The following is a 22,742-nucleotide window of genomic DNA, read 5'->3' as shown; positions in this document are numbered from 1 at the left end:
GTCGGTTCTGTTCGTTCTTCTAGCTTTTGATGTCGGACAGAGTTAGCGACGGCGGAGGCGAGCAGGTCGCTTTTTGGGCTCGGAGAATGGATTACATTTAGTCATTTAGCAGACACTCTTATCCAGAGCGTCTCATTACAACTCAAAAAAGATGTCATGCAATCAATTGTATTCAAAATATTCTTAAACCGAAATACTTGAAATCGCATCCATATATACATTTAGAGCACAACATCTTATTGTAGGAATCCTAGGGACCATAACTCATTTCTACCTGAGGTTTGCTCCGAGAAATGGTTTGCAAGCACACAAAAGAGTGATGCATTTTAATGGGATCGTTGCTGGACAACCAGATACATTTGATCCGGGCCTCATCATCTCTGTCTGAGCACCATCCATACAAGCCAAGATGCGGAAGACAGAAGAGGCTGAGAATCAGCTTCCAGAAAATCTGTGACATTGATGAATAGCACAAATAAAACTAATCGAAACAGTAAAGCAGAGCCTGAAAAGCTTTTGTCGGGAAAGATTATACCACACTGTGGAGATCGAGGGCCGATAGGCGATGCGTCACAGGAGATTCCTGTCACACTAGACGTCTTGTGCGTCGTGGAAAACCGGACATCCACAAAAGGCGCTGTTTGGTTATCTGCGCTCGTTACCATTGTGCATGTTTGCTCAAAGGGAGAGGATACTGCAGCTAATTATTCAGAGACAGATGCAGGTGCTGATCTGGAAGCGGCAGAAATTGCTTTTGTTAACAGCTGCGGTCGGACATTGGCTGGTTTTTATCTTGTCAAATTGTTTCCTCTAAAAGGCCCAAAAAATCCTACTACCAGGCTGCCAGACTCCCTCCCAATACTTCCCTGCCGTCCTATGCATCTTAAACATGGCAAATGTTCCCCTGTCATCCTGCAGACAGTCAGCATACCCGTCTAATACACAGAAACCACAGGACCACTAAGCTACCAGCTTCATCTCCCACAGGCAGCTGCTGATTCAAGGCCGCTCAGAGTCCCCAACCGATTACCATGCCTCATGAATATTACAGGCAGGTGCCCAGTGAGGCACACAGTGAGCCAGTGCAGAGGGTGCATGCCCTGTGGGGTGTGTGTCTGTCTGTGTGTAGTGTGTGAGGTGAATTTCACCCCGACCCTGCCTAGTGGCAGATCCGTATGCTTATGATAATGACCATGGAGAGTTTCTCTTTAATAACGCGCTCAGCATCTGTAATATCTTCGTCCCGCCGGGAAAAACGTCACCTCAGGGCCGACGGGCGCTCGGTCTGAGAGATGGATGGAGACTGAGACTGAGTAAAAAAAATAAGTGAGGGACAGGAAGAATTAGAAGAAGAAAAATAAGAGTGAGATAATTCAATGTATTTCTTCTTGTAAGGCTTCAAAACTGTTTTAAAGGCCTGTTATTCTTCAATCCTTAGTACTGCCAGGTATGCATGCTGTCATAAGGCCAAATAGATATCACAACCAATACCACCAAATAGTATTAAAAGGTGAAAGGTTAAGACTCCTAGTCTAATACAACACGGGGAAGTGTTACAACTTCCCATCGATAGAATAAGTCTCCTTTTCTGAACCCTCTATTCTCTCCCTTCTTTATCTCTTTTCCCAAACTGGCTAATCTTGTCGGCTATTATTTTTTCACTTCCTCTCTCTGTCACATTGCATTATTATGGGCCCTGTAATTCCCATTTGTCCCTTGAGGAATCTTCCTGTTCCGCATTGTCCCCAACTTTAATCCAGACTTTCCCTTCAGCCTTGGGGGCCCCCTGAACCCTATTCTCCACGGGGTTGGTTTCGAAATATCCATGCATGAAGCCCCCCGCTACGGCTGCTGCCCCTGACACACCACACCCTCCAGGGGGGGGGGCGTGGGGGGGGTGCACTGTGTGTGGACGCGCATGTTAGCTAAGAGACAGGAGAGAGGTTCACTCAAGCTGGAAGGAGAAGTAAACCCTTTTTTTCGGAGAAAGAAGAGGGAGAATTAGGAGGGCGCGCCAGACCGGGCACACACACTGTGTTTGTGTGTGTGTGTGTCAGAGGGTGAAAAACCCACCTCTTCTCAGCACATAGCCCCCTCACTCAGACTCCTGCTGCTCGTCACAAGCAAACAGGGTCGGGCCTCCAAAACAGAGGCCTTTGAATGACACAAGCACTGCATTGTGGGGGAACCTAATCCCACTTTAATACCTTTCCAAGTTTTTGCCTATGAAGAAACTCTTTTGGGCTGGAGGGAAAGTGAAAAAAAAGCGTGGCTGTGAGAGTGTGGAGGATAGACCGGGGTGGTGTGAGTGGGAGGTGATGGGGAACTCTCTTCTCTGGCTTACTGGTGAAGAGGATCTGAGAGAAGCATCATGACTAAATGACGGGGGGGGGGGGGGAGTCCTGGTTTGATAAACTGACAATGCAGCACAGCCTAGAAAAAGGAATAGAAGCAGAGCTAGTGTTTATAAATTCAATTGTTGCGTTCCAGTCCAAGTGGCAATATAAGAGCATGACTAGCATTTTGTCAAATATATGCTTGAAGGTGGCGATGGGACGCTGTTGGCCGTGCTGGAGTGAGTGGATTTCTTCGTACGCTGCAGTAGCTGTGAAGCTAACGGAGCTATTTTCAATAGCTCAAATGCTACAAATTTAGTCAAGCCGGTGCTGGACGTAGCAACACGGATGATACTCAACAATTCAGCGACTAGGACATGAAAGTCAACAAACGTCAAGTTATTTGTGTACGTCTGCATGCATGTGTTTGTTGACATCCAGGATACACATCCTTCTCCACCCAAGGCTAGCAACACACACAAGGTATAGTCCTGCTCGACGGCCTCCCACCATGCTCAGAGCCACCAGGGTTGTTGGACACTACGCTGCATCAAATATTGACACAGGACGTTACCCAGAGGCCTTTTCTCACCGTGACGACCCCATCCTCTGTGTAGGGGAATGGAGTGTAATTCCTTAGGACGACCAGAACAGACTTCCCACTGAGAGTACTGCCTCTCTGGCTTTTCTTTCTCTCTTTTAGGGATGGACAACAATGTTAAGACTTAGTCCAAATGAGTTTTCAGTGTTGGAGCAACAGCGTACAGTCGAGGGTTTTCTCATGTAAGACCAATGCAAAATGCAGTGCTTTGAGGTCTGCCAGGTTTGAGTGTCCAATGGAATGCCTTGGGGATTGATCCGATACAATGCAACAAACCACATCAAAAATATTCTTCATTTTCCAGAGACAAACGACAGTTTTACAGTACCTTTGCTATGGGTATGGATTGCAAAAGGTCAAAGGAACTACCCTCATATAGGAGAAAAATACAAAGAGAAATTATCTACCTGCTTTGGATAGTGACGTGATGGATGTGGCAATATTGCAAAGTCCAGGAAGTTGACCAATGGCTACACTCTCCATCTCCAGACATTTGAGAAGAGAGAATACTTTCTCGGGGTCTTGCTGACGCTAGCCAAAAACATTCGATAAGCAGATGTGTCTGCATTGAGTGAGAGGGAATATTTTTTTTCCAACTCAATTCCACTCGTACCCCCCCACTTCTCCCGCCCTCTCTCTTTTTAAACGGTCTTTGATGCTGTAACAGACTCTTGAGGCAGATCAGATCAGGGGGAAAGGGGACATTTTCCAACCGCTCCTTCCACTTCCATCTAATGAGTGAACATGTGCGCTACAAAGAGGTTAGGGGTGTCATTAAAAGCGCTGCAGCTTCAAATAGGCCGAGGCTTCAGACGGTAGGCAACTGGACAGGGATGTTCCGTGTGGAAAATGCTCTGCGGTTGGACTACGGTCAGCTTTTGCCAAACACAAGACGACCAACAGATTTGTTTTGAATCCGCCACCCAAAGCAGTCCACATCAAAGATCCCCTTCAGACCACATCCAGTTTCTTTAGGTTTTGACACAACACAAGGTTGGATGGAACGGTTCCTTGGATGAAAGGTTGGTCAGGTTGTCACTCATTTGTGCTCTCCGTAAAGAGCGTATGTTCATGAGTAGACGCTCTCTCTCTCTCTCTCTCTCTCTCTCTCTCTCTCTCTCTCTCTCTCTCTCTCGCAAAGAGTTGCAGAAAACATAGCGTAGGACAGGCATGCCACGGAAGAAGGGCTGTAGATACTGAAATTAGTTTATAACAGCCACATGGGCCCACAGTTACAGTTTGTGTCTAATTTAAATCCAATTGCACTGCAATTCCGGGAAATGATCGCATAATTACGTGGAGTCGAGGGTAACTGTATAGTTGGGGGAACGCCAGCCAAAGAGCCCCATACGTTAGCATCAGTATCGCAGGTCAGCACATAGCGATAATTGCACGGACAAATGAAACCAAATAAAAAGTGCCTTTCCCTTTGCCTCCCAGAGGAAGACTCTGGAGCGAGCCGCTAAACTGCTCAGGCAGCTAAATCACCGCCTAGTTCTTAGTGCATTAGCATGTTAATGGTCTTTACATTGAGGTGCTTTGTTTTTTAATTAAACCCCCAGCAGGTAGGAGTGGAAGGGGGAGCGGTGAACACACAGAGAAAGAGCGAGTGTGAGAGAGAGAGAACGGAAGAAGGAGAGACGGAAAGAGAGATCCATCAGCCCTCAGGTCTTTAGGGTGCTCTAAGGTTGATTAAAACAGAGCAATTCAGCCATTTCTGCCCTTTTTTCCATCCTCATGTACCTCAGACACCAAGGTTTTTTGCAACAGTGAGGTCTCCAGAAGGCGATATATTCCATACAGTATATACGTTTGACTCCACCATTTTGGAAGACTAGTAATGCATTAATCAATGAGGGTTGGCTCTGAATGTGCTCCCTGGCATGTTTCCTGACATGTGAGGAACCTGGAGACATCCCACTAAACATGATTTTACAGAGACCAAAAGTGGCAAGTGGTCCATGCCAAATTCAGGCATAAACATCTGCCCAGCCCAGCAACAACCTCTTATGAGGGAGTGACCAAAAACTATGCAAGCAACAAGTGGATCCCAGGAACCCCAGCCAAGTGATTCATGAAAGTACACAAACAGTGCCAACTTAAATCTCCATATTCCTTCTGCACACAGTTCAAAGAGCAAGTGGAAAGAGAGAGAATGAGAAGGAGTGAGAGAGATGGGGAGGAGAGGAGGGGGGGTGTAGGTTAAGAATGTGAAATAAAAAAAGAGAGAGAAGAAGAAGAAGAGAAAGTTCTGAGGGTGGACTAGAAAGAAAAAGTGAAAAGGGGGGGGGGGAGGCTAGAGTAAAGAGAACCTTTATTTTCTCTCTGGCTCTCTGCCTCCCGTCAGGTTAAGCCCGGCGTGTACGATAAAAGGGGTCTGGGTGACTGGTGTTGAAATGGCAGCAAGTGGCAGGGGCGGCCGGCGGGCCGAGGGTTGAGTACACAGCCTGGTGGGAGGTGGGAGGAAGGGGAGGGGAGAGCGAGGGATAGTGGGATGAGGGAGAGTGGCGGGGGAGCGGTGTGTAGGGCAGGTACACAGGGCTCTGTGTTTGGACAGCTGCACTCCTCTTGAGCGCAGGCTCCTGCTTTCTCTCTCTCTCTCTCTCTCTCTCTCTCTCTCTCTCTCTCTCTCTCTCTCTCTCTCCTCTCCCTCTCCATTCAGCAGTGGTCTCTCTATTCAGAGGCTGTCGTTTACACAGCACCACCACTGCTGCTACCGCAGGCTAATGGATAAAGGATGAGAAGAAGAGGGAGAAGGGTCGAGGGAGAAAAGAGAGATGGAAGAGAGAGATAAGTGAGACAGAAGGAGGTTGTTTATTTTTTTTATTATATATATATATATATATATATATATATATATAGCTTTAGCACTTCTTACAGTTGTCTTTTGATTGGTCGGAATATTGTGCATAATCCCTAGATCCCTTCATGTATTTTAGGTCAATCATTTGAAGATCCAGTCCTGGTCAGTGGCTAGTGATTTAAGTCAGAGCAAAAACACAGAACCTTTTTTAGATTAGGGCCATTAAACTGACTTCTCTACACGAGATCTCCCTGTCACCCTTTCTCTCCTGGTTGCCCCTTTTGAAAAACAAAATGGCTGCAGAGCTCACTGTATATCATCGCATCTCTTCTGCACACACGGTACCTGGAGCACAGCAGCTCATCCACCGAGTTTTCTGCTTTCCCTTGCCTCACCCTACAGGGATATTATCCCTCTTCTAACTCTCTCTTCCCCCCCCCCCCTTCTCCCTTCCAATCTAATTTGACTGAGACATTGCAGCTCTTTTGTTGGAACTCGAGGAGAGGGTAGTATGTTTTAGACACAGTGGATGGTTGGGGATGGTCAAAGAGGGACTTGGTAATGACGTATCAGGTGTTGGAAGTCATTAATGGCCACGTCAATTCGATTTTGGGATGTCGGTTTGGAAGTGTCTGACAAGGCAAAAAAGACTGCTGCTGCAGCTGGTTGTATTAACAAGAGTAGACCTCGGCAAAGATGCAAGCATTAAAACATTTGGAGTATACTAAAATGCAATTCCTCTGAGAATATCCCTCTGCCCTGTCCAAGCAGGGTGCCTGGGTAAAGAAAAAAGATCACGCACAAACAAGTCGGAAAAAACACCCTAACAATCCAAATGTTGGTAGCAGAATGGTAGCATATGGAGCTAACATTTCAGCGTGTGGAAAGTGGACAAGAGGCACTTCAGTCAATCAAATGACGGTTTTCGCTCACATAAGCCACCTCATTCAGCTCGGTAACTCCGTAATCAAAAAGAGCCAGATGAGACTCGAGCAGAAAAGGAAGGTGGGAGGAAAAAAAGAAAATAGATAGAGAGGAACACAATGGCGCCACTTAATAAAGCAGCATTAAGATGGGTATAGTCCTGCTTTCATTAACCCTATGTTTACCGTACGCCAGTCCAACACAGCCTTGGTGTGTGTGTGTGTGCTAGAGGGATTCAGAAAGAGCAAAAGAGCATCGCCCAAAGCTCCCAGGGGGTGGCTGAAGAGAGGTGAACCAGCTTTGGGGAGCGTATGGACAGTTTTATAATTACCCTTGCCCCCCCCTCCTAAGTGGGAAAACAAACAGTAATATGAGGGGTCTTATGAAGTGACGTCCTTGAGCATTTGGGGAGAGACGGGAATGCAGGAGGAGGAGAAGAAATCGACAAGACCCCTCCCCTTCGCATCCTACCTCATCTATGGGGTGGTCAGAACACTTTGGGCGCAGCTGTGCACTAATGAACTGCTCTGCGGTTTACTAACTTTAGGTGCCCCCTCGTCGAGGGTCTCCAAGTACCCCCCCCCCCTCCCCAGTACGCCACTCTCTGGGGTACCCCCCCTTGACCTCCTCGGCCCTCCGGCCTTCAGTTCCACATGCCCCCAAGGGAGCTTAACTGCGTCTGAAAAAGATACTGGATTAACTGGGATAAGAGTCTCCGAGCGGCTGAAGGGGGGTAAAAACAGACTGTGTGTGTTCCCCTTCACTCCTTGTGTTTGTTCTCCCTCTTTAGAGACCTGGTGGCTTGGGAGAGGGAGAGAGGGGGGTTGCTTGTCGAAGTTTTAATTAGTAGGAGTAATCTGGAGATTATTGTGAAGGGTGCTGCTCTGAAAAGTTTTTTTTTTTCTTGCCGGGGGTGTTTGCTGAGCCAAAGCTCGAGAAGTCAGGAGCAGCCTCTTGAGTCTCTCAAAGTCTTGATTGAAAGGCCCTGCGACGTAGCTATTGTCTGCGAGACAAGGACACTGACCACGGCGGTGGGGTTTCCTTCCATCGCTCTTCTGTCCTCGAGAGGGTCACCTCTTACTCCTGTCGCTGCCCTGAACCATTCCATCCCATATGTTCTCCCTCTCGTTTACCGTTTCACACAATCTCCATATCCTGCCGTCTCTGGTAGTAGGTAAGGTTGATTAAGAAATACGGTGCTTAGGAGGGAGCAGAAGGCAAACCCGCCCAAATGTAAGCAATGACTAAATTAAGTGTTTCTTTCTCTTTTTTCCCCTTGCTTCATTGTCCTTTGGAAGGCTCCCTCTAATGCACCCACACACAAAACTCACACTTTACCCCAACCACAGCCCGAACTCGAACACTGAAACACTGGCTTTCCATGTCCCTTTAATTTCAAATAGTTCCACCTCTCTCTCTATTAAGATGCCTGAGGTTTCAGCCTCTGGAGCTAGGCCTCGGGAGCAGGGGAGGAGGGAGGGGGGGGGGGCAGGGGGTTGCTGTGAGCTGTGTGGTCTGTCATGGAGAAGGTCTATGGGAATTAAGAGGGACCAGGGCTGAGTAAACAGAGGTCCACCCTGTGGGATTCTGTAGGGACAGGGAGAGATGAGAGGAAGGGGGGGTGGGGGTGAGGGGGCCATGGCGGGGAAAGGGATTACTGGGTCGATGCAGGTGAGAGACGGCTGAAGATTTGATGCTCGTGTCCAAGGTTTCAAAATGTGCTTGTATGGACATTGTGTGTTTTTACAGGGCGGACGGCGTTAAGAATGCGGTATGTAACACTGCACACACAGCAATGCGAAAGCCACAATCTTTGCTTCAAATATCAGTATCAACCAACTGAAAATGGAGATTCGCTCAGCTACTGCAATAGGAAAGATAAAAGCCCTTAACAGACTCCAAATCACTGAAAAGGTCCCTCTACGCACATAATACACTTTCCGAGACAGCGAATGTTCACAAGCTCAACCTTGGCGACGATGTTCTGAAATAAAGGCAGAGATTGCATTGTGGGAGCGAAGGGTTGCCATGGTAGCTGTTGGCAGGTTGTGCGATATTAGATCTTGGCTGTGATGGAGGAGTGGCAGGGTCCCTGTGTGTGGGGTGAATCCCCATACACACACAACACACACACACCCGTGCGCACGTACACACTCACACACACACATTCACACATTCCTTTCCTTAGATAAAGAACGGTGTGTGTGTGTGTTTTATGTGCAGTTTGTGTTAACCCTTCATGTGTGTATGCTGTGTGTATACTGGGCGTGTGTGTACAGTATGCATGATGTGCGTTTCAATGAGCGGGAGATGCAAGGACCCAGAGTTAGAAGTGCAATACCGCCACATCTCTCTTCTTGGGTGGGTTCACATTCTGTTTCTCCCCCATTCCATTGTACACTTGGAGCAATCCAAAATGTTGACTCTCCACACACAGATTTGAAAACTTGAAACACAGAAATGACATATCTTTCTTTGTCATCTAGTGCCTCTTCGGCGCATTGTGCGACACAGAATGTCCATATTACTTGGCCTACATGCATTGCTACATATTTCATGAACTATCGCAGGCCTGTGCAAGTAACTACAACAAATGAAAAGTAGAAGATGGAGCTGAGAGGCCACTCCTTGCAGGCCAGACAGGGAGTTGGAGTTGGCCAGAATGGGGGAGGAAGAAAGGAGGGTAGAAGGGGTGGAGGAGAGCAGGGCTGGAATTGTCTTCCCATTGGACACCGCCCAGAACAAAGACTGCTGCTAAGTACCATGCAGAGAGAGAGAGAAAAAGAGAGAAAGAAAGAGGGAAAGGGGGAGGGAGGAATGAAAAAAAGGCCAAAAGGCTTTGGGAATACAAGTTGAGAGAGTAAGGGGTTTTGGCAAAGGCACGCTACACTCGGTAGATTGCTGGGTGAGGACCAGGATCTGCTTGGCTCACACTGTCAGGTGTTATGGTTGCTTGCAAAGTCGAGGCACATGTCGAGCATAAAGACTGATGTGCAGGCATCGCCATGGCAACCAAGCAAATCACCACACCCAGAGGAAAGCGATTGACAGTGTGAGGGAGACAGAGAGGCAGAGAGAGAGAGAGGCAGAGAGAGAGAAAGAGAGAAAGAGCGAGAGAAAGAAAGAAAGAAAGAAAGAAAGAAAGAGAAGGGGCAGGGGGACATATAGTGAGAGGAAGAGAAAGTGTGCTTTTGGCACTTCTCCATCAGGTGTTCACAGGAACACACACACACGTACACACGTACAAACGTACACACACGTACACACACACACACACACACACCCACACACACACCCAGTACAAACACACTCACCTCTGCTGGCCCTGCCTCCTCTTTAACACAGTGTATTTAGGGGCCTTACGACATAGTGTGAAAGTACCAGAGGGAAGTGTAAAATGCTCGGAGGTGTGAGAGGGGAAGACCAATACTGGCATGGAGCTAGCTAGCTACCGTCCTGGCCAAGCAGGGAGGAGGCATGCAAGGAGGCCTACATGTGAAGGGAGGAGAGATAGAACCTTCCGTTTAGGATCTATCAGACAGGGCGGGCGAACAGCTAACCTCTCTTTTAAAGTGCTACTGCCGAACTATGTGGTACGAGTCCTTTGACTTTATCTCTCTTAATATAAATATATACATATATATAAAAATAAATTTTTTGACATGGCCAGAAAAATATCACAAAATGACATTGTCCTTTTTTGCAACTTCACAAGGCTTTTAGATTGGGAGGCAACACTGGTAAACACTTTGAGGCTGTTGACCGAAAGAAAAACTAGTGTCTTGCCCTAAAGCTTTTCTAAACCCGTTCTTTGACCTCATCTCTACTCCCCCTTCCACTTTTTTACATACTGCTCCCTTGATTGCATGGGGGAGGTAGTTTGTGGTCATGTCTGTCTGTCTGTCTACAAAATGACACGGGGGCTATGTTAAAAAAAGTGTGCCGCAAGACAATAGTCCCTGAATGTAGTTCCCATGACAACGGTCTGAACAAAGGAGAAATAAAACACAGCCATGCCAAAAAATAAAAGAAAAGCAGTGACACACACACACAAAAAACTATGTGTGTGCTTGTGTCTTGATGGTTCTGGAACTGTGTGAGTGGGCTGATGGGAAAACAACCCAGTGAGCAGCTGTCTAGACGTTGCACCATAAAGCATAGGGCCTTGTAACCAACCACAGGAAAGAACAATTAAAGAATTGTTTGAATTTTGGTCTCTGCCTGCTGAAACGTGTTGATCGGTGATAGTGATATTTTGTTTACCTCTCGGTGGGAAATTTTTCTTTGTGTGTAATGTTACCTCGAAAATCACGATGACTTCCAAGGGTGTGTGTGTGTGCAGTCCTACAGTACTTGAGCCTCAGGTGATTTGGCAGTAATGGTGTCTGATGCAGTCATTCTTTATCTGTCTCCATCTTGTTTTTTCATTTTTGTCGCAAACAAGATTCATTGTATAGGGCAGGCATGCAGGTGAGTTGGAACACCACATGAAAGTGTGAACACACACACACATCCATACACACATAACATCGGAAAACACATGCAAACTTATGCATGCCCAAACACAAAAGTAGTCTGAAACAAGTTCCACCAAATTCCATTGTCCATGGACTGAGACAACACGTCCCAAACATCAGTCCTTTTCTAACTGGTTTGCTTAAAAACAATGACAATGCATAGAAACAGAAATCCAATCAAATTCAATCAAATTGTATTTGTGTATTCCTTTTTATAAGTAGTAGAGGGCTCAGCAGACGAAAATAAAACGGCACCTCAAACAACCTAAAACCCTCATGGAAGACAAGGATATCTTCCTAGGAAAACTGAGAGGGAAAAATGGAACAAAGCGCAATTCCGTGAGGGATCCCTTCCTTTAGAGACAGTTGGTGATACGAAGAGGTGGAGACCATAGGCTGAATACAATCATGTGGTAAGGATAGAGATGAAGAAAAAAAAAAATGTTAATCCAAACAAACCGTGTGCACAACACTTGCACCGAAGTGGAATTTGATCACCCACTTCAATAAGGGAACCATAGCCGCAACTCAGGCTACGGGCCAAAAACCTTGGAGTACACTGTGAATCATTTCATATGAACTGCTGTCGGGAAGATTTACGAGATCCACCAGCCGGCAGAAGTAAAAACAACACCTTACATGACTTCAGACGGGGCCCCGATTGGTCCAATGTCACCTTCCACGATCATCCCGGGAAAGAAAGCCTACTGTTTATTTGGGTGTGTGATCGTGTGCATGTGTTAGTGTGTGTGTGTTTGGGTCACTGCAAGTGTCCAGTCATTTGGCTACTCAATAAACATGCAGAAGTCCAGCCCCCCGACCCCCCCCTCTTCCCTCCTTCCCCCAACCACCACCCCGCCATTCTCGGTTGATTATTTTCTCCCTTTAAACAAGACAACCACGTTCGTCTTTTCAGTAGGTAGGAAAAAACAGAAACAAATCAGGAAAGCCCTGCATTCATCGCGGGCAATTCTTCCAGTCCCTGAAGAGACGGGCAGGCAGACCCCCCCTTGTCTTTGTGTGTCCAGGAACTGACAAGGCTCTCCCGCACTGCGGAGAAAAGCAGCTGTTTATATAATGCTGCCCCGTTGCTTTGTGGTGGAGGATGACAAATGAGGTAGTAGAAAGAAGGGTGGCTTTTCATTCTGTATGGGCGGCAATGGAAACAGACCCCTGGCGCTCAGACACGGGCAGGCGCACGCAAACACACACACACACTCGCGTATGTCAACATTAGACACGCGCGCACCAACTAGGACACGCGTGCGCGTCCGCAGACGACACAGACACGCTGCTCACCCACAAACCTCAAGCTACACTTCTCAGGAATGAACAGGAATTCAGCGTACAAAAACCCTTGGAAGCAAGCTCTGTTGTAAGAAGGGTAGATCCAGGACTACTGGAACTGTTCTCAAAGCGATGAAAGCATCATGCTTGGTGGTGAGATCTCCGGTACTGGGTAGGGCTTGCACACTGACACACACGCACACAAACTGACTTGTGACTTCTGAACACCCATGATGACTGAATCAGTGGGAGCACAGAGGGTGCACATCATGTCCTCAGGCCAGGCATCCGTCCCCCTTACCCCCATATCACACCCCTACCCCTCCCTTAGTCTGATGACACTGCCCCAGGGGACACCAGCCTCGCCACCACCCCCCGCTGCAGGGTTGTCCGGGCTCCCAGCTCCAGGTGCCTGTCAAAAGCCTCGAGTCTTTGGCTCCTGCCACTGGTGTCACTCCGCAAACATAATAGCGGGCCGTCTTCCAATATTGCTCACATCCACGGTTCAAGCCCCCGAGGCCAACCTTTCACCTGCGCCCCCTTCTTTCTCTGTCGACGCCACCCTCCCATCTCCCCCCCTCCCTAGCCTACCTCCCTCCTTCTAGAAACGCAGCTCCGCCCCAGACGGGATCAGCATTGTCCTGATACTGACAGGAGTCAATATTTCTGGCGGGTGCACACTGAATGAGGAGGACCTTTTCCTTTCATCTGCCATAGCAGTTGGCCTTGAATCCATCCCCCCCTTCTCTAACTCTGACTTCCTAGAATTGGATAAATTAAATTAAATTAAAAAGTAATAAAATTGCGTTTTTATTTAACACTGTAACAAAGTTGTTTGTTGGCTCTTAGTCATACCAAATTCCTCCTGCCCGTATTCCTCATTTTGGATGGATTTTTTACAAATGTATCCTTGACATCGTCACTGGAGAAGTTTCTCTACAGGACACGTCAACCCTTTCAGTTTACATCCCTCCGCTATTAATGTTTCCAGTCACAAAAGGACAATCTCCCTATTTCAACGCAGAGGCCAAAGCGCCAGACAAGTCCCGCATGCGACAAAGTCGGGCCACTTCACGCAGAGATATACGAGGCTGTTTGACGACCCGTGCCCCTGGCGATTGCTCGAACTACGGCGCGAGACCGCATAATGGCCGGCTCTCCATCTTCATCGTGGTAGCATTATTCTTTGGATGTGTAAACTGTTGGTGCCCTTTTGTATGGGTGGGGACAATGGCCATGCTTGCCGAGGGCCGATGCCCAGCTGCAGTGTGGGAGGTGGCGACAAGCGTGTGTCTAATTCAATCAGCACGCTCCGCACAATTACAGAAGAGAGCGCACACAAAAGAAAAAAAGAAATATATGTGAAGCCTACATTTCCATTTATGATTAGTGGAGTGCCTTCGGGTCCCAAAGAAGGCCTTTTGTGACTTGTCATACTCTGACTAATGTTGAACTTTCTAACTTTGAGCGTCAACAGATATGAAAAGTGTTTGTAGAGGGGTATTTTTTTGTTGGGGGGGGGGTTGTTCTTTCAAAACAGCACTTGACAACGCAAAATCCTCCGCTACACTTCAAGTCACGACCATCACAGTCTATTTGCCTGACGTGTTTCGACAGTCAAATTTCAAACCGTGGTCTTTCCCACTGTCTGTCTATGCTTTTCGGTAACGCGGTTAGCCGGGGCCCCATCTAATGTATCATACCAGAAAGAGGCTGACACAGAAGCGCCAACCAAAGTGATAAAGGCCATATATGTCCACACTTGACGGTGGCGAATCAGAGCTAAGTGGTTATGACACGGTAATAACGCTTTGCGGGGCCGACGCCGCTTGCTAAATGAGTTAGTTAGGCGTGATGGACGAGGCGGGGAGCTTTAACCTCGTTTCTACCCTCCTCCTTGGTTTCTGACCTCAAAGCTTGGATAATGGCTCTGATTGAATTAGCTTCAATTTTTTTTACCCCCCCCTCCACATCTAATTAGGATCTTAATTGATTTGATCTGCCTTCTGAGCGCTTTGAGGTGTGAAAGTTAATGGGCTTTGAGATTGGGGGACAATCGGCGTGCCTCGTCTTAATCGACAATGTCGAAGACGCTCATTTGTTTGTTTTTGAGGTCTTCGTTACACTCTTCTGTAGTAATAATGGACTATGGCATGGCCCTTGTTATGGCTTTTATCACCAAAATCAACAGCCTATTGGTTGCGAGTTTCCTGACCTCCTGTTCCCTCTACTCTCGGCATTTGAAGAGCAGAAGAAAACAGAGACAGACATAAGTGGGCGTTAGGAACATGCCTGGCACCCTGCCATGTGTAAAGGCATCGGAGCAGTCAACCACTGAAGGCTAATTAGATCATTGGCCTCCGGTTGTGTGTGTGTGCGTCTGTGTTTTTGTGTGCGCGTCTGGAAACCGAGTTGGGCCTCAGCACCCTCTTGACACCGGCTAATCACCTCCTCGAGCAGTTTTATACACGTTGGTTATAGCCAGCTCTCCCCGGACAGGGTTTATCAAGACAACCGATATTCAGCTCCACCCTTTTACAGATTGACGGTGCATTCTCAAGCAAGCCGAGGGAAACCAAGAACGTTTGGACGCGTATGCGTGGGATTTCAAAACAGGGGATCATCCTTCCCAACGTCAAGAGTTAAGAGTCCTTCCAGACTTTGCACCTGAATTAGAGAGAGACAACCCGGTCAATCAACGTATGGATTTGATTCTCAACGTTCAACGTCAGCAAACGATTCCCATCACCTCCACCTCTCAGCTCTCATTTCAGACTCCATTCCTCCCAGCAGCTCAGGTAACCCTACTGTAGCCTAGGCACCTCTCCAATGGACCAGGCATGTGAGAAGCAGCGAAAAAGACAAACAGCGTAAGGAACATAGTCTTTCTCAAAACAAGACCGCCAGTTGCTGCCACTCGGAATCACAGAAATAACAATAATAAACAGCATGCCTCAACATTATTGCAAGTCTACACCGCTCCCCAACTAGCCAGGGGTGCGTTTCCCGAAAGCGTCGTAAGCCTAAGTGATCGTAGAATCCATCGTAGGACAAATCTTAGTTTTACGGGCCGTTCCTAAAGACATCGTAGCTAAAGTGTGTCTTGAAAATTCGTAACTCTTGAAAGTGAATAGATTAGCCTACTCCTTACGAGCATGTTTGGGAAACGCACGTAAGAAATATCGATGGTTTCATTTTTTGCTCGATCATTGCTACGATCCATCGTTATCGGGAGACACAGCCCAGGTTAGTTTGGCTCACGAGATTTTGTTTATGTCACTTCAGTTTGATGCCAGTCTAGTACCATTCTCATTTGATGTCTTTAGTAAAAACTATGGACAGAAGCAGCAAACATCCAAATCTCATTCTGATTGGTTGTTGCTTGTTGGCTCATAATTATTGGTTGTCAATAAACACTGTATATAATCCCCGCCCCCACCCCAAACAATACAGCTATATCCTATGTATGTGTACATCTATACAACTAACTAAACTGGGGCCATCCTCTATTTCCATTCCACCTGTCAATCATTTCCCATGCCCCAGCTAATAAATAAACACCCAGAGGCATTTTTTTAAGTAAAAAAAAAAAAAAAAGGAAACACTGGTGATCCCAGTCACTCACTTATAGACTCATAAATAGAGAAGGCTCCCTTCTACATATGAAGTGCACTAAAAGAGAGAGGAGGGGGGGGGGGGTGTAGAAGGAGAGGGGGAGGAGGAGGGGGGAGGGGAAGAGGGATGGGAAGGCTTTATTTCCCAGGGGAGCCCTCCTCTTTGTGTGGGAATGAAGAGATCATGACGATGCGCGGGGCTCGTGTCAGTTAGCGACCGCCCTCCCCTAGCATCGACCGCCACCCGGCGCCAAGAGCCAAAGACTAGGCTGCAGCGGTCCCACCTGGTCTCCCCGGTGACGCCGTTGGGCCCGCAGCACACAGGCCAACGCTGCTCCGATCTCTCCACCTTGCCCTTCACTTCCTCCCCCCTCCTACCCTTTGCTCCACGCTTCCATCTGCAGCGGTGACTCTCACAGGTGTGTCTCCCTCAGGTGTGTCGAGGGGACCCGCCCCGCATCGAGCCCCGGGCTTAACGTGTACGACAGGTGATTCACGCCTTTACTGATGGATGTAGATCCCCACGGTTTACACAGCAGATGCTACTGCGATATGGAAAACAGTGGTGAACTGGGATATGTAGATTTAGCTACGCAGTATTTTAAAAGCCAAACAACAAAGTTTCTGGTCGTGGTTTAGGTCCACTTGGATGTTTCCCACTGGGCTCTGTAGCATTTATACTGCCGTTTTCTCACTGTGCTTTGACAAAATGTAATCACATTAGATCAACCAAATGAAAGAAGCTGTGTTCAAGAAATGCGCTACCAAAGCTCCAGAGTGGCTAGGGTTTAGGAGCCTGTCGTCCACTCCTTGTTCTTTACGCAAGACAGAATACACTCAATTAATGTCCACACCCCAGCCAAAACACTCAACACTCAACTCTTTGTCTAGTTGGCACGATGGCCAGTGACTTGCCCTCACAGCAAAATGTTCTGGATTAGATTCCTGCATGGGGGATCTGTTTGGTGCTAGGCTGGGCTCTCCCAGGCATTTTCTGTGTGGAGTTTGCATGTTCTCCCTGTGCTCACATGGGTTTCCTCTGCAAAGAACCCCAGTATAAAAACATGCAGAGCCGATTGCTCTCCTGCCCTTGTCCCTGGCCGGGACACTGGGTGAGCACTTGGGACTTTGCCCCCAGCTGCCTACTGCCCCTGCCCTGGAAGGACAGCAGAATGGGGTAAAGGCAGAGGTGGATACCCTGACATGCGTGTTTGTGTTACGCCGCTCCTCGCACGCCACAATTTTGGAGATTAATAAAGCGTTCTCTTTTTTCTCCCCCTTCTTCCTTCCCTCATTTGGTCAACACACACACACACACACTACTGCGATGGGACCCGCGTTTTCCAAAGTTAATGGCGTTTCGTAACAAAGATTCAAGTTGAATATAATTGCCCTCAGTGTCGGTTTCGGCTGGCCGTAATCCGGCGTGATGAAAAGCAGGGAATGAAAACATAAGCGGGGGGGACGGCGGGCGCTACCCAGGGCCTCTCAGGAGCGTGCGGCCTGTGTCTCCCTGGGTACAATGCCCGCTCTCATGCTCAGCCGCGGGGCTGCACGCCGCCCCTGGAGTTTCCGGGGGGGTTTTTTGCGTCTTAAACGCCCACCATCCTAATAAAAGATGACCGTCACCCTCGTTTTTATGGAGTCTCGCTCATTTTCTCCGTCTGGGACTGGGCGCTGGCAGACGATCGAGATCTGGTGGTCGTTGGAATGTCGGGCACTGTGCGATGTGTCACTGTGCGTGTATGGGTGTGCTTCATGGGTGCAATTCTGTGTTCTGAACACATTCGGATCGATACGTTTCATTATGCAGTTTGGTTTGCCATAATTGGCATAGATGTTAATGTCGCACATTGCTTTATAAATATGTTTAAAGATCCAACCCCTGTTTAACTTGTTAAACCAGGTACTTACAAGCAAACATTCAATATAGGTTTGTCTTAATCAAATGCATGCTAGATCTCAAGGTGAGTCAGAGAGAAACACTCATCCTGTACCACAGAGAACACTAAGAAGTGGCCCCTGCCTCTCTCTCGTACTTTCATTCTTCGGACTCTTTCCGAGGCGGGCTCGTGTGGCCCTGCGAACAGGACGTCGCCGGGAAGGCAAACTACCTTGTTGTGTGTGTGTGAGGGGGCAGAGACACAGAGCGAGGCTGCTAGGCTTGGCCAAAGACGTCGTGGGGCAGTGCCTGGCCCACATCTGGTTCCAGTTTGGGCGCTGGGTGGGGAGCCGGGCTCTCGCCGGGCTCACGCCTGCCAGAGGGACACACTCGCTCCTCTGTAGCCGTCTTTGATTCGGTTCCCTCGGTCCGCTCTCATTGTCAGTCTTTATTATGCAGCGTGGAGCGCCGGGGCGGCGGCTGCAGAGGGCCGGGGGATGAAAGGGGGGCGAGGGAGCATCTGTATGTTTGTGGAGGAGAGAAAGAGAGAGTGTGTGTGTGTGTGTGAGAAGGAGGGTACATGTGATTGTGACCTCTGTGAGTGTGTGTTTGTGTGACAGGTAGTGGGAGAGAGAAAGAGATAGAGAGAAACAGAAAGAAAGACGAGAGATTCTCTTCCCTTGATTCTTGACAGTGGTGCCAGCGGTGGGATCCTGATACAAGCCCCACAGTGGTGGGATCACAAGAGGCCGAAGAAAAAACAAAGAAAGAAAAAAACAATGATCTATTGCTTGTCGGTTTTTAAACAGTCTGTGTTCAGTGAGGTTGCTTTGCCCTCCCGAAACATGAAGAGGGTCACAAACGGTAAACCATCGTCCTCTCTCCGCAAACCATAATCGCTAGGAGATGATAAACCCTGTGGAGGCTATAGCTCATGTAGGCTTAATCCTCAATTAGAGAGACGGATCTGTCTGTTGCGCGTAGCATCTAAACAGAACCAAAGAGGATAACAGCACAATGTTCTGGGTTGAAAGCAGCCTTTAAAGCTGGAGATTACTTTGAGGAGAGTGTGGTTACAGCGGTTGGTTATGGTGTCACTGAAGAGTCACAATTTTAATATTTCTTGAGCTACTGTACACCCCGTGTTCAGCAAAGGGAAGCGCGAATATACAAGTGATATGTGAACCTTCCTGGCGTTTGGTAGTAAAAGTTTGAGAATGTGTTAATAACTTTCATGTATCTTTAATTGGTGGAGTGGAAAAACCAACAAAGCAATGGAAATCTTGACAGTCTTCAGGCGCCTCTTTCGACCTATAATTTCCCTTCTTCATGCATGCATAAACCTTTCAGACAGCGCCTGACAGTGTCAGAACTGGTGAAAGTTGCCAAATCTGATAAAAAATAGATAAATGCTTATCAACTGTAATTGCATAATTGGTGAGGAGGGAGATTTCAAAGAGGCCCTGCCCCGCAAATGAAAAGCAAACTTTGAAACTGAATATATAGGGGGTTCAGACAGCGCTTCTGTCTGGTGGAAGGTTCGTTGGGCCAAATCTGATAAACTTGGTACGTGCTCGCTAGCTCTAATTGCAAACACGTCAAACCTGTGGTATGGATGAATATAGGAGTCCACAGGCCTGGGAAGGCACACACACACGCACCAACACAGACACACACCAACACACTCCAAGGAGCCTGAGGTGAAAAAAATGGGTTGTCCTGTCATTTCTGACCTCAGGGACCAGACCACTGATTTGGGGCCCATTATTAGATTACCGAGGGGGTTGGAGGTGGGGGGAGAGGGGGAGGGGGGGTGCCGTGCCTGCTGTGTATTGAATAGCTGCTCATTGTGAGCGAGTTGCAGGGCGAGGGGAACCCTGGATCCACCACAGGGCCGGATTATAAAATCCCTGTGTCATGGCTTTAATGAACCCAGGAGAGTTCTCCTGCTACCTGACAGTTAGTGGGGAGAGAGAGGGAAAAAACAAAGGGGAGGCTGGAGAGAGAGAGGTAGAGAGAGAAAAACTCAGTGTGATTAATCCGCCCAGCAATGTCAGCTATGCGGTGAGCTGAGCTTTGCTGAGCAAGTCAGGTGAGAACAGGTTAAGTTGTGCTAATACAAGAGCGCCAGAGATTTTTCGATCCTATCCCGCCCTGCCACCCTCCAGCCAGGGCCCCTTTGATGTGCCAACCTGATGTGTTTGTTTTGGAAAGGCGGTGAGGCAGAAAGGCGTCGATGGAAGGCACGTTCCCTCCGAAGAGCGTCTCCCTGAATGAGTACATTTCCCATGAGCCTCTAAACCAACAGGGCGCTCAGCGTGTGCAGCCCAGTGGATGGATTACATGTGAAGGTGGTTTCATGGGTCGGTTGGGCCCGCGCGAGTGAGAGACAGACAGTGGAAATACATGGGACTTCAAAGAGCTCCGAGACATGTTGGTGTCTCGATTCGATTGGGTTATCAAAACAAAGGTTCATGCCAAGTGGTCTTGACTTCATGGCACGGTCATGGTCAGGGTCGTAAACACTCTTTTGCTGTTCCCTTCAGCTACATCAATGCAGATCACAATTCTTTTGGGACTATCTTAGGATACCCCAAGTGGGTATCCAGTCCAGTGTCTGACAGACAGGCACCTGTCTGTCAGTCAACATCTTCTGAATCAGTCAGTCCCTGTGCCCAGATTCAAGTTTAAATGTCTTTAATCGATCACAGATGTCAAGCTGCTCAAACACACTCCTATGAAATATCCACGTTGTAAAAAACCAATCCGCCGAGTGGAAAGTCGACTTCTGAAAGTCGAGCAGCGTCCTTATCATGGATTCAGAACAAAGGGAAATCTTTATGCTAACCCCGCAAACATCAGCCCCTACTGAGATGCTCCGAGCAGTTCCCAAAGCTCGAGCTAACGGCATTAATAATCTTCCTGAGAGTCTGGGGAGGGAATCGAATTCGGCCCACCACCACTTGAGTGACACTAAAACGGCAAACAATAAACTACCACATTGCAAATTAGATTAGAGGAGAGGGGGTGGGGTGGGGGGGGTTGTGGAGAAAAGGGGCTGGCCTTTAATTGGGTTTCAGTGGTGGTGGGGGACGACGACTCCCAGAAGCACCGCATCACTCTCCCCAGTGACCAATTGGACACTTTGGGCCAGGGGAGTGGGAGGGGGGGGGGGGGGGGGGGGGGGGGGTTATTGACATCGCGATGGAATAATACTAATGTGTTGACATTTGACAGACACAAAATTCTTACCTATTTCTTTAGCTATATTGGTACAAGGTTGACCTGCTTTAGCTCTTTATAGAACTGGATCTATGAGGAAAATTATGTTGTACAAGGTCTCTGAATTAATGATACTATATTGTGAAGGGGCATTCTTAGAGATAAAAAAAACCCGGATATCTGACGCATTCAAATGTATAAATTGTAGATCTACACTACATCTACACGACGCATTAACGGTGCTCGTGATCATTTTGTTTGCCAACTCCTGAACCTGTTTCCACAGTAGGATTCACCCTGTTGTTGTGCTGAAAGGTTTAAAATCACAAAAGTCTCCATGAGGTGTCATCGCCTCTCAGACTCTGTATATTGACAATTTGCACTCCGAGGAATATAGGAAAAGAGAGGGAGAGAGACATAGAGACAGAATGAGAGAGAGAGAGAACGAGGTGGCCCACGGCCATACATAATGTATGTCGCGAAGCGACCCAATGAGATTACAGACCTTCGTCTGCCCCTGTGGAAAACGAGTGGATTTATGCAAATGAGTCACAGCGGTGTAATTGCACGAAGGAATATCAATGGAGTAATTACTGTTACACAACGGAGACGCTCCCTGCCTCACCAAACACCAAACAGCCCTTGCACACCCCCCCCCCCTCACACCCATGATAGTCTCTGGGGTAGAGACTGAGGGAGGGAAGAGAAAGAGAGAGATGTAGGTAGGAAGCCAGCGGTATATAGAGGACAGTGATGAGTGCCTATGGAGGGAGAAGACGGGAGGGCGAGGCAGAGAGAGAGAGAGAGAGAGAGGGAGAGAGAGAGAGGGAGCGAACAAGTCAGAGATTGCACGGAAAGAGAGACAGAGAGAAAGGAGGAGCACAAAGGGAGCAAGGGAGAGAGAGCGAGAGAGAGCGAGAGACAGAGAGAGGAGCTAATAATGTTGGCAGCTCTGAGCAGGCAGGGCACGGACAGCCCCTCGGGGTGCTGTGCAGTCTCAGACTGCTAAATGCCAAGCAGGTTCCCAGGAGAGGCCTACGGCCCTGATAAAATGATTAAAGGAGAGGAGAGGGAGAGGGAGAGGGAAGAAAAAAAGAGACAGCCAAACCGGACTGGCAAACATGCTTCTTGTCAGAGCTGGCAGTCAAGTGTGTGTGTGTGAGAGTGAATGACTAACCGTGTGTGTGCACTCACACGTTTTGGAATCCCTGTGTACGTTTGAAGCCATGTATGTGCGTTCACGACTGTAGGCTAATCGCAGCGCTGAGGGATTTTTTACAGTGATTCTGAATAAGAAACGGGAGATTTTAAACCCCTAGGAGCGTGCAGAGCTAAAATAATATCACAGTGCCCTGGTGTCACACACACACATACCTCCCCTGCAAATGAGTCCCAGACAGGAGGTGGTAGGCCACCCTGACTGTGAAGAGGTTGGCCCTACGTGCCGATATCCCCCCTATGGATTGTCACTACCTACATATCCCTCCCCCCGTTGCGTCACGTCGCATACTGTGAGGTACCCTTCCACAATATTAGCTTTTGAAAAAACAACACCT

At 48.1% G+C, this 22,742-nt stretch overlaps 1 protein-coding gene across 3 annotated transcripts in view; it reads right to left on the bottom strand.

The window, feature by feature from the left end:
* The window catches only part of LOC136964302 (LIM/homeobox protein LMX-1.2), a 44,414-nt gene that overhangs the window by 5,614 nt on the left and 16,058 nt on the right, over nucleotides 1-22,742 (bottom strand). The window lies entirely within an intron of this gene.

This window comes from Osmerus mordax, chromosome 20 (genome assembly GCF_038355195.1).
Source record: "Osmerus mordax isolate fOsmMor3 chromosome 20, fOsmMor3.pri, whole genome shotgun sequence".
Lineage (NCBI taxonomy): Eukaryota > Metazoa > Chordata > Actinopteri > Osmeriformes > Osmeridae > Osmerus > Osmerus mordax.
The sequence above is the reverse complement of the archived record's forward strand: the minus strand, read 5'-3'. Positions and strand labels throughout refer to the sequence as shown.